Source organism: Pleurodeles waltl, chromosome 4_1 (assembly GCF_031143425.1).
Source record: "Pleurodeles waltl isolate 20211129_DDA chromosome 4_1, aPleWal1.hap1.20221129, whole genome shotgun sequence".
Classification (NCBI taxonomy): Eukaryota; Metazoa; Chordata; class Amphibia; order Caudata; family Salamandridae; genus Pleurodeles; species Pleurodeles waltl.
The window spans coordinates 766,411,909-766,428,260 of record NC_090442.1 but is presented as its reverse complement, the minus strand read 5'-3'; the positions used below and the strand labels follow the sequence as shown (position 1 = coordinate 766,428,260).

Here is a 16,352-nt window from a genome sequence, read left to right as displayed (position 1 = left end):
CATCAGTGCCAAAGCACCACTTGGAAGGCTGGCAAGAATGGCCTTGCCACAATTTCTATAACTGAACTCTACAAATTGTGCTACCTACCTGAGGTCTTATTCTGAAATTAGGGATTTGGCTTAGTAGATGAGGTGCATTGAATCAGACTTTCTCAATGTGGGGTTTAATGAAATCCAAGGATCTAGCACCAGGAGACAATTTGGGATGAGCCGCCAAGTGTCCCAATGGCTCAATCGAGCCAGTAGGAAGACCAGGTACTAAAAGGAGTGATTCCGTCTTGAAATTATTCATTTTGAAGAGAGAGAGAGGGTGGCCATGCAGTTCTCCAGGATGTGAAAAAGGTAAAGCGCTGCCAACTCACTGGCTGCACATCACCATTAAAGCTGCCAACAACTGGGATTTCATAGGAATTAAAACACTGCTTTTTTTCTGTTTCACAATTCTTTATTAAGGATTATATATAGGAAAGTAACAGTACAGAGGAACAGCATGAGCTTTCTCATTCAATACTGTACAACCAACATTTTGACAATCACAAGCACCTGAACTATAGCAATGAAATTCCGTGCAGGACGTGTACACAATTTTGAGTTATGAGACCTTTAGGACTTGTGACTGTGAGTCCAGTCCCTGTACATTACCACTACAGAATGAAAGGGCAGGGCGCTATATAACATCCGTACTGGCCATAAACAGGGATATAAGGTGGGGCTCACTGCTATAATAGTCTCAAGGGTGTGGGTCTGGTATACCAGTACATCATAAGGGGGCGAGCCTGATAGTGCAAGGACCTCTGATGAGTAAGGATTGCAGCAAACTGCGACAGTATGGAGAAGGGGGCAGGGGTGTCAAAAGGACAGTAGTTATCACTGAGAGCTCTCATCTTGTGGGAGCGGGAGAGTAAACTGTCATGCAACAGATACAGAGTGGATGATGGTGGAGATCATAATCTATTTTGGAGAGGAAGGAAAATAAAGAAAGGGAGGAAGAGGAAAGTAGAAGAGGGAGATGTTCAAAAAAGAGAAATAAATGGAGAGAGGAGGGTAAAGGAGGGGGTATATACTGAAAAGTGTGGGGGAGCAGAGGAGGGAGATGAAAAATGAAAATCAGAAAACGTGGAGGAAGAGAGAGGATAGAGTGCAAAAGAGAGGGCGGAGGAAAAAGGGGAGAGTGAGATTACCGGGGGTGAAGGGAAAGAAAAGGGAGGGAGGAAGAAAAGGAGGTAGAAAGAGAGAGAGAGAAAGACAAAACAAGAGCGACTGCGGCTGGGTTGCAATGGGGGAGAGGGAGGGATATAGGGGTGTGGGTGGTGTACTGGGTGGACGTGAGGTTCAGTGGTCTGCAAGCCGGAGGAAGGGGGCCCAAGTTTGTAGGAACACCTCTGTCAGGTCCTGCATGGGATAAATAATGCGTTCATGGGCAGCAGTTTGAAACATTAATGATAGCCATTATTCATGGGAGGGGGAGGTTGCTGTTCTCCATTGTCGCAGGCTGCAAAGTTTAGCCGTGGCCAGCGCTGTATATAGTAGGCGGAGTTGCATGCAAGATATATCCCTAGCACCGCCAGTATCACACAGTAGAAACAAGGGTGCTGGGAGATAGGGCGGTAACTGCAACACGTCCCTCAGCTTGGCCCGACTGCCTCTCAGTACGGTTGTATGGTTGGACAATAACATAGTATATGCATTAGGTCACAGCGTGGGTGTGGGCAGCACCAGCATTGCGCTTGTGGCAAGAGCCCAGCTGATCTGAGCTTCTGGGGTGTCCAGTACCAATCATGTAGGGTTTTAAAGAGACTACATTTCATTTGTGCTTCTCGGACGCCTTATTCCCCAACCTCCATCAGAACAGTTAACTCTTCCATATCATAGTCTACCCGTAAATGTGTTTGCCATTTAGCCTTGAGGGATATGAGAAGGTGGGAGAGACAATAGGTGTTGGTTCAGTAGTTTATGCATGCTCAACATCGCTCCACGAAAAGAGCCCTAGGTGCGCAGGTTATCAAGCACCGGTGAGTGGTGCAGAGTCCACGGGCGAGTACCCATGTGGTTATAAAGACAATGTGAAAGCTGCTGGTATTGCAAGGAATAGTGACTAGGAAGTCCAAATTCGGCCTGCAGTGCCGGAAATGTTCTTAGTAGCCCGTTTTCAAGGAGTTAGTTAGAATACCCTTAGTCCGCCAGCCTTCCCATTCAACCATTTCGCCTCCTATCAGTAAACCGGTATTGCCCCAGAGTGACACGTGAGTGTGAATCTGAGGGTCCACTCCTAAAAGACAGTGTACTTGGATCCATGAATGTAGCATGGCCCGCACCACTGGGTGGGCGGGTTGGGTTGTGAGGCTTTGACACCGTAAAGTACATCCAGGCCTATTGCTTTACTCAAGAGTGTGCGTTCCACCTGTACCCAAAGGGGTGAATCCGGTTTGCCTGGGAGCAGAAAGGTTAAATGAGACAGATGGAGTGCCAGCGCATAATGTTCCACGGAGGGCAAGCCCAGGCCTCCGCATTCCCGTTGCACGAGGAGTGTGGCTTTGGAAAGCCTTGGCTGCATGGAGCCCCATACGAATTTACGGATGCAGGCGTCTACTTTCCTTAGCATTGGTAGCAGCACCTGTAGTGGTAACATCCCAAGGACATATGCAAAGCAGGGTAAAGTTACCATTTGGACGGACTGTACCATCCCCCAAAGGGACCATTTCGTAAACTCTTGTTGGGTGCGAGTGAGCAGGGGTTCTAGGTTATCCTGTACCATTTGGTCCCAGCCCCGGTTGATGAGAATTCCTAGATATTTGAGGTGCGATTGTTTTCATGAAATGGGGAAGGCTGTTAAAGCTGCGCTCGTAGTCACAGGGATTAAAGGAAGGGCTTCACTTTTGTACCAGTTGATTTTATATCCCGCTATTGCTTCAAATTGTGTCAGAATAGCTTGTAGAGCTGGGAGGGAGTGAGTGAGATCTGTGAGCATAAGTAATATGTAGTCGGCATGTAAATAAATCACAGAACGGCGACCCGGGGTGGCGACTCCGGCTATGGAGGGGGTTCTGCTTATGAGCACTGCTAAGGGTTCAACAGCTAGAAGAAATAGCAGCGGCGTTAGTGGACATCCCTGCCACGTCCCCCGGTATCCCCTAGGCCAAAATGTTGTAAGGTTTCAAAGAGGTACCACCATTCTATTCTATCGAAGGCATTTTTCGCATCAAGGGGGATAGCCACGACCTCCTCTCTGGAGTCTCTAGTAGCCCAAAGTGTATTTGCTAGTGTGCGGAGGTGATTTCTTGATGATCTCCCGGGTACAAATCCTACTTGAGTATGGTGAATAAGAGATGGAATGGCTTTTTTGTGACGGCCGCCAAGACACCAGTCAGTGTCTTGACATCTCCACTGAGGAGGGAAATGAGTCGGTAGCTGCCGCATAATGATAGGTCTTTACCCGGCTTTGGGAGGACTGCTATGGATGCTCTATTGGAAAGAGGGTTCAAAGAACCTGTCCTTTCCACACCCTGGAAGTCTTCATACAGAAGGTCCACTGTTTCAGGTCCCATCCATTTGTAGAATTCCGGCGGAAACCCATCTTCCCCAGGGGCCTTATGGCAAGGTAAGTTAGAGATGGCCTGCTGAATTTCCCCTTTGCTGATCTCTCCTTTTAACAACCATCTACCCCTCCATGAGGGTGGGTATTCAGGCCTCCTCAAAGAATGTAGTTAGATGGTCATGGTCCTCTGCAGTTTCTGGGGTGTAAAAGTTCTGGTAGAAGGGCCCAAATGCACTGGCTATGTCCTGTGGGTGTGTGAGGAGCGTACCATCAGTGTTTCGTATGGCAGGGATGGCTAGCACTGCCTCTTGCTGGCGTAATTGGGCTGCTAACAATCGCCCTGCCTTTTCCCCCTGCTCATAATGTCTGCCCTTCAGCCTTTGTAGTGCATACTCCGCCTGGGAGGTATAGAGGGCATTAAGCTCCATTTTCGCCTTTTCAAGGCGACATCGTGTGGCCGGGGAGGGGGTCGCAGTGTGTTTGCGAGTGCAAGATATTATTATTTCCTCTAGATCTCGTTGACGGGAGCCGCTCCGGGCGTTAGCGAGGGCAGCATCCTTCAGAAGCTCTCCTCTGATTGTTGCTTTTGCTGCTACCCAGAAAACCTGAGGGGAAGAAAACAAACCTCTATTATCAGTTATATCAGTAGAGACATGGGCACAAAGTTGATCCTTACCCCTGGGAGTATGATATCGAGACACGTTCAGATGCCATGGCTTGCCACATGGAGATAAAAGACCCAGTTCTAGTGCTAAGAGCACTGGGGCATGGTCAGATAGTGCCGGTTCCAGGATTCTGGAGTCCCTAGCCCTGGGGACTAGTTTATGAGAAACGAGGAAATAGTCCAGCCGTGACTGGGTTCCGTGGACCGGCGATATGAATGTGTACTTCCGATCAAGCAGGTGGGACAGGTGCCAGTGGTCCACCAGCCCATGATCTGCCAGTAAATTCCCCCCATAGGGCTCTGTCTGCATTGTTGCCGATATATAATCTGCCCATTCGATCCAGAACCGCTTTGCGAGCAAGGTTCCAATCTCCTACCAAAAGGTAGTGAGTGGCTCCAATCTCCATCAGGAGACAATTAAAATGCAGAAAAAATGAATGTTTAGAACCCGTGGGAGCATATAAGGGCCCTACACAGAGCGTGTGGCCTCCGAGTTTGAGTTTGGTGAGGATGTAGTGCCCAGCCAGGTCGGACCATGATTTGTGCACCTTGAACTGTAAGGAGCGGAGGATTAGTATCGCAATCCCGCATTTACGTGCGGTTCTGGGGCCTCCCATTGTGGACGATGGGCTACCACTACATAACACCCGGCCCACCCAATCCCGGAATAGTTTTTTGGATTCTTAGGGGACAGGTGTGTTTCTTGCAAGAGGACAATGTCCGTACGCTTAGATTGTAAGTAGGATAGGATCTTCTTTCTTTTGATATAATGTGTGAGGCCATGAACGTTCCACGACACTGTCATCAGCGACACAGTAGTCTCCATGCCTTGGAGAGCCACTTGGGTCTGACAGGGCAGGACTAGTACTTTCAGTTCTATGAAGTGCGCTGTTAGTATTCGAGCTATCTATGTTGGGGTGGAAAATAAGATGGAAAGAGCGGGAGGGGAGGTGAGGCGGGAGGGGGGAAGCGCGATCGCACTCCAGAGTGTAGAACCAAGCAAAGAAATAGACAGGAGTATGAAAAGAGGGGAAAGGTGGGTAATGGGTAAGGGGGAAAGAAGGAGACAAAGGAAAGTAGTGGGAGAGAAAAACAAACAGAAGAGAGATACAAGTCTCAGGGAGAGATGAGAAAGTGGTCCAGGTGCGTCACAGGGTCTAGTGATATACCTTGTTGGAGCTTGGTACTGTTAAACCGTGGGTCTAATCCTGCGAAACCCACAGCCAGCCGCATCCGAGGAGGGGGCAGAGAGCCGGCATGAAGAAACTAGGGCACATCATAAACATGTTGGTGTGGGTGGATGGAGGGGGGAGAATGAAGCGGCGGGGCTGAGGGAGGGATCAGAATCATGCACAGGCATGCTTATTGACCTTGGTGATAATAATGTGAGGTATGAAAGATCTGGTTGAAAGAGAAAAAGGACGGGTATTAGAGTACACCCCAGACAATGGGGATGTGCTTAGAGAATCATGGTGATGATGAACAAGGAGAGCTGCAGAGGCATTCATATAGGTTACCGGAGATGCGGGAGGGATGTGGTGGAGGGGAAGGAGGCTCGCCCCATGGCCGCCAGCCCAGTTTGTTAACAATATATATATATATATATATATATATATATATAGCCCAGCGGAGTCGGCGTAGCGAGGGATACCATCTCGGTTGTCTTTGATATGTTCAGAACCTGGTGTTGGTATTCATTTTTTGTGTGGTTCGTGTTTTGTGCTTGCTTTTATTTGGTTTTAATCAGTTTAGATTTTTTGTTTTGTTATCTATATTGTGCTGTTTTGTTATGTTGTTAATTGGTTATTTATTTATTTGTCTATTTACTCCCCATATGAAGCTGAGCAGGACCCAGATCCTAGATGTGTGAGAGTCAGATATAGGGGCAGTGTTGCAATACAATAATAAACCGTGGTGTGCATGGGTTAAGGTGAGATGGAGGATCCACTATTATCAAGACATGCTGGTTCTTAAGGTGCCCAGAGGCAGAATAATGGGGTGAGGAGAAGGGGGGAGGGAGAGATGGGAGTGGCTCCAGTCAAACTAGTGTTATGACTACTTCAGCATTAACAGCAGCAATAATAAGAACAAAGATAACAATTATACACTATAACATTAGCATAGGTAAACATGCATAGTACTTAGTGCTCAACCAATGGTCACTCTGTAGACTCACTAGTGGAGCGTAGGAGGTCCATCAGTTACCCCCAAGGGATATGTCAGTGAATCAGTCAGCAGGACGCGGAGGCTTCAGGGGGACCTTGATTTGTCTCTGAGTGGCCCCTGGGTGATATCAGCCATTGCCTGGAGGGCCTTATCTTTACCATCTTGAGATCTCAGGGGCGGTCTAGGAATCTGCTCCTTTTTTGCATTGCAGAATGAATGCGGAAGTCACTAGGAGCAGCTGCTGTGTGTAAAGTAGGGTCATGTGGCAAGGGGGGTTCGTCGTGAAAGCCCCAGATTTTTGATCCATAGGTTGGGCAGAGAGATTATCTAAGAAAGAACGCAGATTCGCAGGTTCGAAGAAGTCCCTGGATTTTCCATCCATCATTACCCAGATTCTGGCTGGCTCAAAGAGTCCAAATTTGATCTTCAGATGGCGCAATTGGGGTTTGAGTGCTAGGAACGCCCTTCTTTTCTCATTTGTCTCTCGTGAGAATACAGCGTAGAAGAGAGTAGTAGTACTTCCAAACGTTCAAAGAAAGACACTTCATTTCCTTTAGCGAAAGCAACATCCAAAACAATGGCACAAGAGGAACACGTGTTTCGCCCCCTCTGGCATTATAAGCCGGGGCTTTCTCAAGGCGATAGGAAGGCTGGCTCCTCTTCTTCTACTTGTCTGGGGCGGCGTGACTCCTTCGCCTCTACGCATTGTTTTGGATGTTGCTTTCGCTAAAGGAAATGAAGTGTCTTTCTTTGAACGTTTGGAAGTAAAATAATGATTGAAGAAATAATGCAATAAACCTTGAATTTGACTGCTTCAAGAATTTTGTGTGGGACCTTACCTCTCTTCTACGCTGTATACTCGATTTTTGAGGACGTTTGGGTCCCTGTCCTCTGGCTGAGTCCCCTATCTTATGAATTTGGCACTTACACAGGAGAATAGTAATTTGGACCCTCTCCATTTTTGGAGTTTTTGCGTCTCTCGTGAGAAGTCTGCAGCAATCCGTATCTCCTGGCCATCTTGTTGGTATGGACCATGTGCCCTCGCAGCTGTCAACAGCTGGCGGACCTGCTCATGGCATAGAAAACAGGCAATTATGGGGCAGGGCCTCTCTGCAGTTTGTTTGTCAAGGAGGCCGATTCTATGGGCTCGTTGGAATTCCAGAATGGGGGAAAAAGTAAGGCCCGTAATTGTAGGGATGAAGTCACAAAGGAAGGCCCTCAGGTCTGTGCCCTCCATTTTTTCCGGCAAGCCAAAAAAGCAGACACTTTCCCTGCAACTTCGGTCCTCTAGATCCATGATTTTGTGCCAGAGGTATTGCAATTCTGGTTCGTTATCCGAAAGGTTTGCTACTTGAATTTTGACAGTGTGCAGACGGTGATCCAGACCCGTAAATTTGGCCTGAAAGCTTGCAAAGTCCACCCAGATTGATTTGGAGTCCGCTTTGAGGTCTGTAATCTTAGAGTCCATTGCTTCCAGGTGGTGGCGTACTGCGGAGATTTCCTGCAGTATACGCTCCTTATCAGTGTCTGGGTGGGGGTGCACCGGGGCGTCTGTGGTAATGGAATCTGGGTGGATGGCAGAAGATGACATTGGTCGTGGTTACGAGACAGCTCCTGAGAAGAGTATTTGGCATGTAGCTTTACCAGACAATTTGCCGGATGATTTGCCAGGGGGCATCTCTTCGGGCAGGTAGACTGAAGAGCACCAGAAGAGCTGGTAGTGCACAAAACCAGAGGCCCGGAGTCACAGGGGCAGCTATTAGTTTTCGCAGCAGGACCCGAGTTTTGCTGGCCTCCACTCTGGACATGTGCAGTGTTCAACAGTTCCTACTGGGTGCAGAGGCCGTCAATGAGGACGGAAGCGGTGCGGTGATTACGGGCACCATTAGACCAAAGAGGCCCTGAACCCACAGTCTGGATCTTTCCAGGACAACTCACCTCGTGTTTGCTGCCGCTGTCGGCTTGTAGGGCTCTGGGGTGGGGGTGCCAGCTGGCGCTGGTCACAGCAAAGTGGGAGAGGGGCAGAAACCTTATCTGACCCAGAAAGTCAGCGTGATGCCTCAGGCTCAGGGAACACAGTCTATGCTTTCGGTTCTGGCAGGGATAAGTGAAAGAGGATGGTTCTGCGGTTATTCCTTACCTGCCCTCAATCCCAGATTCTGAGATTGCGATTGCCCATCTTAAGACTTCCTTGCCGGGTCTCCGGTGTGGAGTGTCGCCAAGGTGCCACTAGAGGTGCAAGCGGGATGTAAGTAAGCCAAAGCAGGCCTGTGTTTATTACTCCTGTCGTCAATCTTGGGCCCTCCCTCGACTTGAATAGTGTGGTCGCCACATGGAAGACCTCTCCCCAGGTCACCGTTACGCACCCTTGAGGCACTGTACTGTCCTTACGCGGGCCCACAGTAGTTGCCCCCATTGTAGATCGTGGGTTCTTCCTACTTCCTGGAGGGTGCGGCAACCTCACACAGAATCCCACTGTCGAGGCACTTCTGCTCCCTGCCGCAGTTCTGTGCTCTTTTGTTGTTTTATTTGTTAATTGTTTTTATTTTGCACTTCATTTTTTAAAATGTATTCAGTCATTCATTCATTCACTGAAGCCCGTGGCTTCTGTTTTTGTTCCTGGTGTAGGCCAGGGGCTCTGCTCTCATCCGGTATGGGGTAGCAACTGTGCACGGGTCCCTTCTCACGGGTCGTGCTGCCAGGGCTCCGTGTTGCTTTTAGTGAGGCCCACCAAAGAAAATAGTTGCCGTCCACGTGGCGGTCGTTCAATGCCGGTACCACCCTCAGCCTGGGTGTCACGACAGGTGCAGGTGCTGTGCGCGTGTCCCCCCTGGTGGATCCCTGCCACATGCCACCGTGTATCCGTCCGGGCTCTAAGCTAATTGAGCCCGCGGCTGCCTCCTACACTGCAGGCCGCGGGCTCTGACACCTCTTCTAGCTCGCCTGGGAGGGCTTGTCATTGAGCTGGGCTCACTTCCGTCAGTCAAAAGGGGGGGGGGGATAGTAGGGGCTCCCCAGACATCCAGCAGTCTCTTACCACCACCCCCAATCACACACTGGGCCACGGAGCTCCGTTTCAGGCAGCCATCATTCTTGTGGCTAGATCACACCCCTTAAAACACTGCTTTAATGTACTGGTGGTAAATATTCAGTATGTGAGGCTTTCCTGGTTGTTAATAGATGTGAGAAGTAAGGATGTGGTTTAACAGGCCTTTGTTGTCCCATCAGGGGTCATTCCTTTCTCTCCAATTAGAATGTGGGCTTTACCACCAGTATGGCTGGGAGCCACTCCAATTGTGAGGTTGGTAGCCCCTATATTATATGTCTGTTGTTTCCATTGCCCTGGATAGATCTCATGATGGTCTTCCAGTCTGGAAGTAGGCTGTCATTGAGAGTGATATCAAGACTGTATTGGCACCTTCTATGTGGAAGGGGATCGGATTAAACCCAGTGGTCTGTCATATTGTGCTTCAGTGAGATACTTGCTTACGCCTCATGTTATGTTTTTTGAGTAGTGGCTACACAAAGCGACTGAAGATTAAACAAGCATCAGCAATGCCAGTAGATCTGGCTTATGTATGAAAGTGCCTTCTGTGTCTTAGATTCAATTAGGCATTCAATAAGTAATCATTGGAAGAAATTGGATTATTATTTGGTGGGGGTGACTAACCACATCAAGGTACAATCACAACCCTTGTCAGAGTGAATTCCCAAAGTCACTAAATTAACCTGAGCTCAACACCCTGGCAGCAATGTCACAGAACAGAGACATTTAAATGAGGACAATGTGTAAAGCATTTATGCAGAACCAAAACAGTAATGAATTAAAAAAAAAAAACAATAAAAATCGCAAACTGAATTAGAAAAATAGACCGCATTGTAATAAACAAACTGACACCAAAATGACAACAATTCGAACAAAAGGGAACCAGGGATGTGAATTTGTAAAACTTTAAGTAGAAATAGTTCCAAGAAGAATAAAGTGTCAATGATTGTTAATGGTTGTGGTAGACCAGGAACTATGTGCAATGTGAGGTTGGCCATGATGGAGTGTGGATCGGATGCACAAACCAGGTTCATCCTAATAAAAATTCAAAGATTTTACCTTCTTACTTGGTCCGTTAAGTCCTAATCCACCACTCTTCTAAAGTCCTATGGGATCTCTTGGGAGACACTTAGAGACTCAAAAGGTGTCAAGTAGAGGCCAACCGCAGGGTTCCATCTAGCTCAAATTGCTACTGGTTTACTGGGCAGTTCCAGGAAATGCTTTTTGTAGCCTATTGTATCCTTTTTGCTTGAACAGGATGTCAGGCTTAAGACCCTTGAAGTTCACTTCTTTGTCCTAGCCCTTCAGGGCTCCTTTCAGGTCACAGAGAGCAGGCCCATTCCTCTTCTGCAGTTATGCCCGGCATGAGCTATTGGGTGGGAATGATTCCAGGGCATGCCCTAACCAATGACAAAGAAGTTCCCGGGGCCAACCCTACTGACATTGGGCATTTTCAGGATGGCAAACTTCATGAGCCACACTAAATTTGGGATCTGATGGCTAGGGGTGTTGGGGAGCATACTATGGTAATCCTAGTGTCCTCCCACATCCAACACTAAAATCCAGTTTGACACAGCTGTACCCACAAGAAACCCAGAGACAGTAGTCTAGTGGGAGAAAGCAATGTCTTTCAGCAGCCAGACAATAGATACACAAGAATTGTCTTGTCATCCTGTTCTGTGTCGTTTAAGTGTGCCCCAAAGTGCTAAATGTAAACCAAGCAGACCTGTCAAGCAGAATTTGACACTCAAGAACGATTTGACACTGTAATGTCAAAAATAATGCCCACAGCCTCCACTTCTATATTCTGTGAGACTCTGAAGAATCACCTCAACTCATTCAGGCCAACCTATTGTTTATTCCTGGGAGACATTCCACACGAATGCAAATGCTAATCCCTGGCTTGGAGAAGTTTGAGAGCAAATGCAAATTAGCCTCCAAAATCTTCAGGCAGGGAAAGGTACTTTCCCCTCACATTTATTATAAATCTGACTTATCCATTCAATTGAATTTTAATAACTATAAAAAATATTTGTTTAACATATTTCTAGCTTGCTCCATTCCCGAGATACAGTTTCGATTTTTAATCTGTACTTTGGTTTTCTACACAGGACAGCTGTGACCATTAAAAATAGGTTGTGGGGGCTGATCACTGTAAGGACATGACGTTATTAGACTTCTACAGATCGTTCTTTAAAATACCATGCACTCTGCCTTGTGGGCTACAAGGCCACATAGGCATGACCTATTGATACATAAAATGGGAGGTTTTGTCCTGTCAAAAGGTTCTGCAATCCATTAGTGACATTTAACTTGCAGACCCTGAATATATTTTTTAACTATATACGAAGGACTTATAAGTAACATAAATATGTCAGTTCGGGAAATGCCACTTCAACCATGTTTAAAGAGGGAGCACAGGCACTTTATCACTGGTTAGCAGGATTAATAGTTGAACACCAGCAAAAATATAGGGTCCAGCAAAAGGCAAAAAATATAGGATTATCAATCAGAAAAGGTGGATTCCCTACAATCATGAAGGCACTCTGTCACTCTTCTTTGCACACAAATCAACCATTTATCCATGCACTGACTCATTTTCCATTCATCGTTTGACTCAGCCATTAAAAAAAACACACACAAATTTAACAAAACATGAAAGATAAATTGAAAGACTACAAGTAGAAAAATGAAAACGTGCTTCTGTCTAAGCCCATTCGGAATATGCTTGCAATAATGAAACTAAAAATAGCAACAGGTGTCTGTATTGCAGCGGTATTGTACATACTAATTTGTTGTTGTAATGGTTCAGCATGGCCACCATGTTTAGAACCAACATCATAGCCATCTTGGATGGGTAAAACAGTGATACTGTGTGGACAGCAGTATCCCACACTGATTGCCTGTTTTAGAGGAAGTAACCATGATGCAGGATGCAGTGCACTGCAGATGAAAGCTGAAGATGAAGATGAAAGCACTGTCTTGGGAGCTGTTGTACCCTCTTACGAAAAATCAAAAGAAAAAAAAAGCCAAAGGATTGAAAGGTTACCTTTAAAGGGGGAACATTGAAAACTAATGGACAGTACAACCAGCCCTGAGACTGCAACACACTCATTGTCAGATGGACGTCCACATAGGATCAGAGAATGCCTTCATTTACAGGGCAAGAAAGCCAGAGACAGATGTGGACTGAACCGTTATTCCATGCAGTGCACTGTCATGAATGGAAGAAAGAAATACAGGCCTACTGTCTTTGTCATAACTTTTTATATTAAACAATTCTGTGAGATTTCATGTCACAAGATCCTTCTCTGTACACGTTCACACACAGTAATTACAATCCACCTTTTAATGGAATGGTGTTTACATATGCTTTTCACAATAAGTATGCGAGGCAAACCAACTTTATTATAATATTTCATAATGAACATATCAGACCAAAGGCCATGATCATTGGCTTACCCTAATAATCAACTCAGTATAGGTGTATTGCCACAAGCAGCTAAAAAGTGCCTTACAACCATGCTTTTCAGGCAGGAGCACTGAGCAAACTTTGACCCAATCACATCCTGTACTCCTGTACTTGGGGAAACCAAAGTGTGCATGGAGCCTAACCCCCTTGTCTCAGTTGTACTCCTAAGGCTCAATTTCATTGATCACATATGGTCTGGTGATGGCTGCTCTGTCAAGCCACTCCTAAAAAAAGAAAGGGGCGCTTCAGTGTCCCATCATAGTCACAGGAATCATTCCTAATGCTGTCCAGGGATGCGATGAGATGCTACTGGACAGCCACTTATAAGCGGTGTATTTCAGTTCTCCGCCTCCAGAAGTCCCACTCGAGGAGGTATCTTGTGCAGCAGGAGAGCACCAGACGCAGAAGCTGATAGGAAGCTGTGTTTACCACCTACAGCTCAAGACTAAGGGAAGTGATGAGCTTTAGCAAGACAATAAAAAACCTTTACTCGGAGCTCCAGCCTGTACTATATGCAATGTCCTGCCTTCATGGGAAGAGCATCTTGCAGCAGGAGATCATCGCCTGAATTGGGTTGGCCGAGCTAAACTTAGCCTTTCGTGAAGTTGGGAGAAGTAGAGAGACTTTTCAAAGGTTGGTGTTTCACAACTTCTCACAGTTTCAAGGGTGAATAATTTAGCTTTGCCAACTTCTAATTTGGAGTGGCCTAAATGAGAACCTGGCTTGGGCCTTTTGTAAAGTAAATTGAAGGATTGCCACCATCCTATGCCACCGACTGAGTGTGGAAACACATCCATAGAAAGAGGGCCTGGTTCCAACGATGAGGACGTAAACATAAGTGATGGACTACAACGTCTCCTTTGATTGGATGATCAGAACTGACACCAGTAAGGAGACAGAAGGAAATAAATGTTCTTGTGGTCGGGGTCTAAACAGTGTGGGGAGCTGAGGTGATGGACAGGAGTTGTCCCGTCTCCGAAGCTTCTCCCATACGAGATACTTAGGGCCAGATGCAGGAAACTATTTGCGAGTCGCAAACGGCAAAAAATGCCGTTTGCGAGTCGCAAATTCCAGTTTCCAATGCAGAAATGCATATTGCGAGTCGGGACCGACTCGCAATATGCATTTCAGAATCGCAAATAGGGAGGGGTGTTCCCTTCCTCTTTGCGATTCGGAGTGGTGTGCAATACCATTTGCGACCGCATATGCGGTCGCAAATGGTGTCGCAGTTACCATCCACTTCAAGTGGATGGTAACCCACTCGCAAATTGGAAGGGGTCCCCATGGGACCCCTTCCACTTTGTGAATGGACCCAAGACTATTTTTTCAGGGCAGGTAGTGGTCCAAGGGACCACTACCTGCCCTGAAAAAATACCGAAACTAAAGGTTTCGGGTTTTTTTTTAAGTGCAGCTCGTTTTCCTTTAAGGAAAACGGCCTACACTTAAAAAAAAAAAAGACTGCTTTATTTAAAAGCAGTCACGAACATGGAGGTCTGCTGACTACAGCAGGCCTCCATGTTTGCGAGTGCCTATAGTCGGTATGGGGCCGCAATTTGCGACCCACCTCATTAATATTAATGAGGTGGGTCTCTGCGACCCCATAGCGACTCGCAGACGGTGTCTGAGACACCGTTCTGCATTGGAAATTGCAACTTGCAATTTGCGAGTCACTCCGACTCGCAAATTGCAAGTCGCAATTTCCAAGTTTGCTACATCTGGCCCTTAGAGCCTAATGATGGAAATGGGTAACTAGGTTTTATGTGTTTACACATTCTTAGCAGGAAAATGATATGTTGAGATATTGTTCTTTCTGTAGTTGATGCCTGGATGACTTCACAGGCACGCTGCCCGCAACCTGCTCAAGTCATGCATAGATTCTGTAAGCATGTTCATGCTACTGCTGGTATCAAGGCAAAGAAGGTAGAGCAAGAAGCAAAACTACACAACTCTCTGAGCACTGCTTCATTTCAGTTACTTCAACTCTGATCCCATCCCCTCAGCAGCAAATAGGAAACTGGTGAGGCAGGATGAACGGCCTTCTTATGTCATCATTCTTCAGATAGTTTATGATGTCCTGCTTCTCATATAATGTATGTTAACAAGATATCCCAGCCTGACTGTTGGGAAATTTGAAGCTCACGCCCTATCTTATTGGCCAAGCTACGTCCCTGGAGTTAACCAATCAGTGCAAGGCATATTCCTTCGTTTATGTGCAATCCCCCGCATCACACAAAAACATGAACTGGAGTTATGGCTAGGGTACAGTTGTGTAGACGTTTGGAGGGAAGACACTCCAACATACATGGTAACATTGCAGAGCAGGAAAGTGGGAGATTTTGAAAAACAAGGGGAAGGTGTTTTCTCTATTGACTTTGCAACAGAGGCAGTTTTAGGGAGGAAGGAACGGAAATAAGCCACATTTTGCCTTCTAAAATCAGGAGTCTGCTGCCTGAATCAGGTCTGTTGGCATATATGCACCAAGAGGCTTTTCCATGTAGTGTTCACTGAATGCTTGATTTAGAGGAGGGCAAGCAAGTAATTTGCAGCAATAACACGCACAGGTGTCTACTAGAACACATTTACAGCTCTTGAAAAATTGGTGCAAAGAGATCAGCGCTAAAACTGTCACCACGACATCTGCCAAACCCATCAACATGAACGTGCGAAAAACCTCAAAATATATGAGAAGTAAAAACATCTCACCTAAAAGACACCTCCAACTTCAGGCCCTGGTTGACAACCTCGCCAAAGCACTGCTCAGCAGGACGTTGTATCGGGGATTAGCGCAAGCAGTCAAGTGCAGCACTGGACAACCACATCATGCTCTGTTGAAGGAAATACACCCAACGACAAAGGTGCACTACTTACAGTATTGGTGTGCGCAAGTGAATATTGATGCTCGGACACTCTGCGTGTCAGGATCGCACACCTCCCAGAGCAATGCATTGTGGTACTTGGAGGCAAGATCAACAAAGTCAACACGCCATCTAGGAGCACCCCATCCCAGTGACAGGAAAATAATAAAGGGATTGTGAAAGGGCAGTCCCATACAGCAATGATGAGGTCACCCTCATCTTAGCATGACTGCTGTTTCTATCACGCTCTCACACAGAAGGCAAGAGCAACTGTTTTTTCTTCATAGTAAATCCAGTAGACTGGGCAGAGAGGTTTAAACTGGACTTCTTGTTCCACCCTAAGCCAGTCTCTTTGGGCTAACAACAAATGTTCAACCATGTACAAGTGTGCAGAGATTCCTTATCACTCACATTGGGAAGTACAGGGCACGCTGCATGTCATCAGTGCCACCCTTAGGGGTGTGCGAACCTCTGGTGGTCGCAGAGGGCCCGCAACTTAAAGGGGCCTGAAAATGTCTCAGAAAATTTCATTGAAATTTACCATCAATGTCAGAGTGCCTTCACCTCAGTCCTGGTGCTCTTGTCGGCCAGGGTTCTCAGCTGAGGAAGAGCTG

The 16,352-nt window shown here is 46.8% G+C and overlaps 1 protein-coding gene across 1 annotated transcript in view; it reads left to right on the top strand.

Moving 5' to 3' along the window:
• Positions 1–16,352, top strand: part of LOC138288130 (D(4) dopamine receptor-like) — a 102,014-nt gene that overhangs the window by 10,469 nt on the left and 75,193 nt on the right. The window lies entirely within an intron of this gene.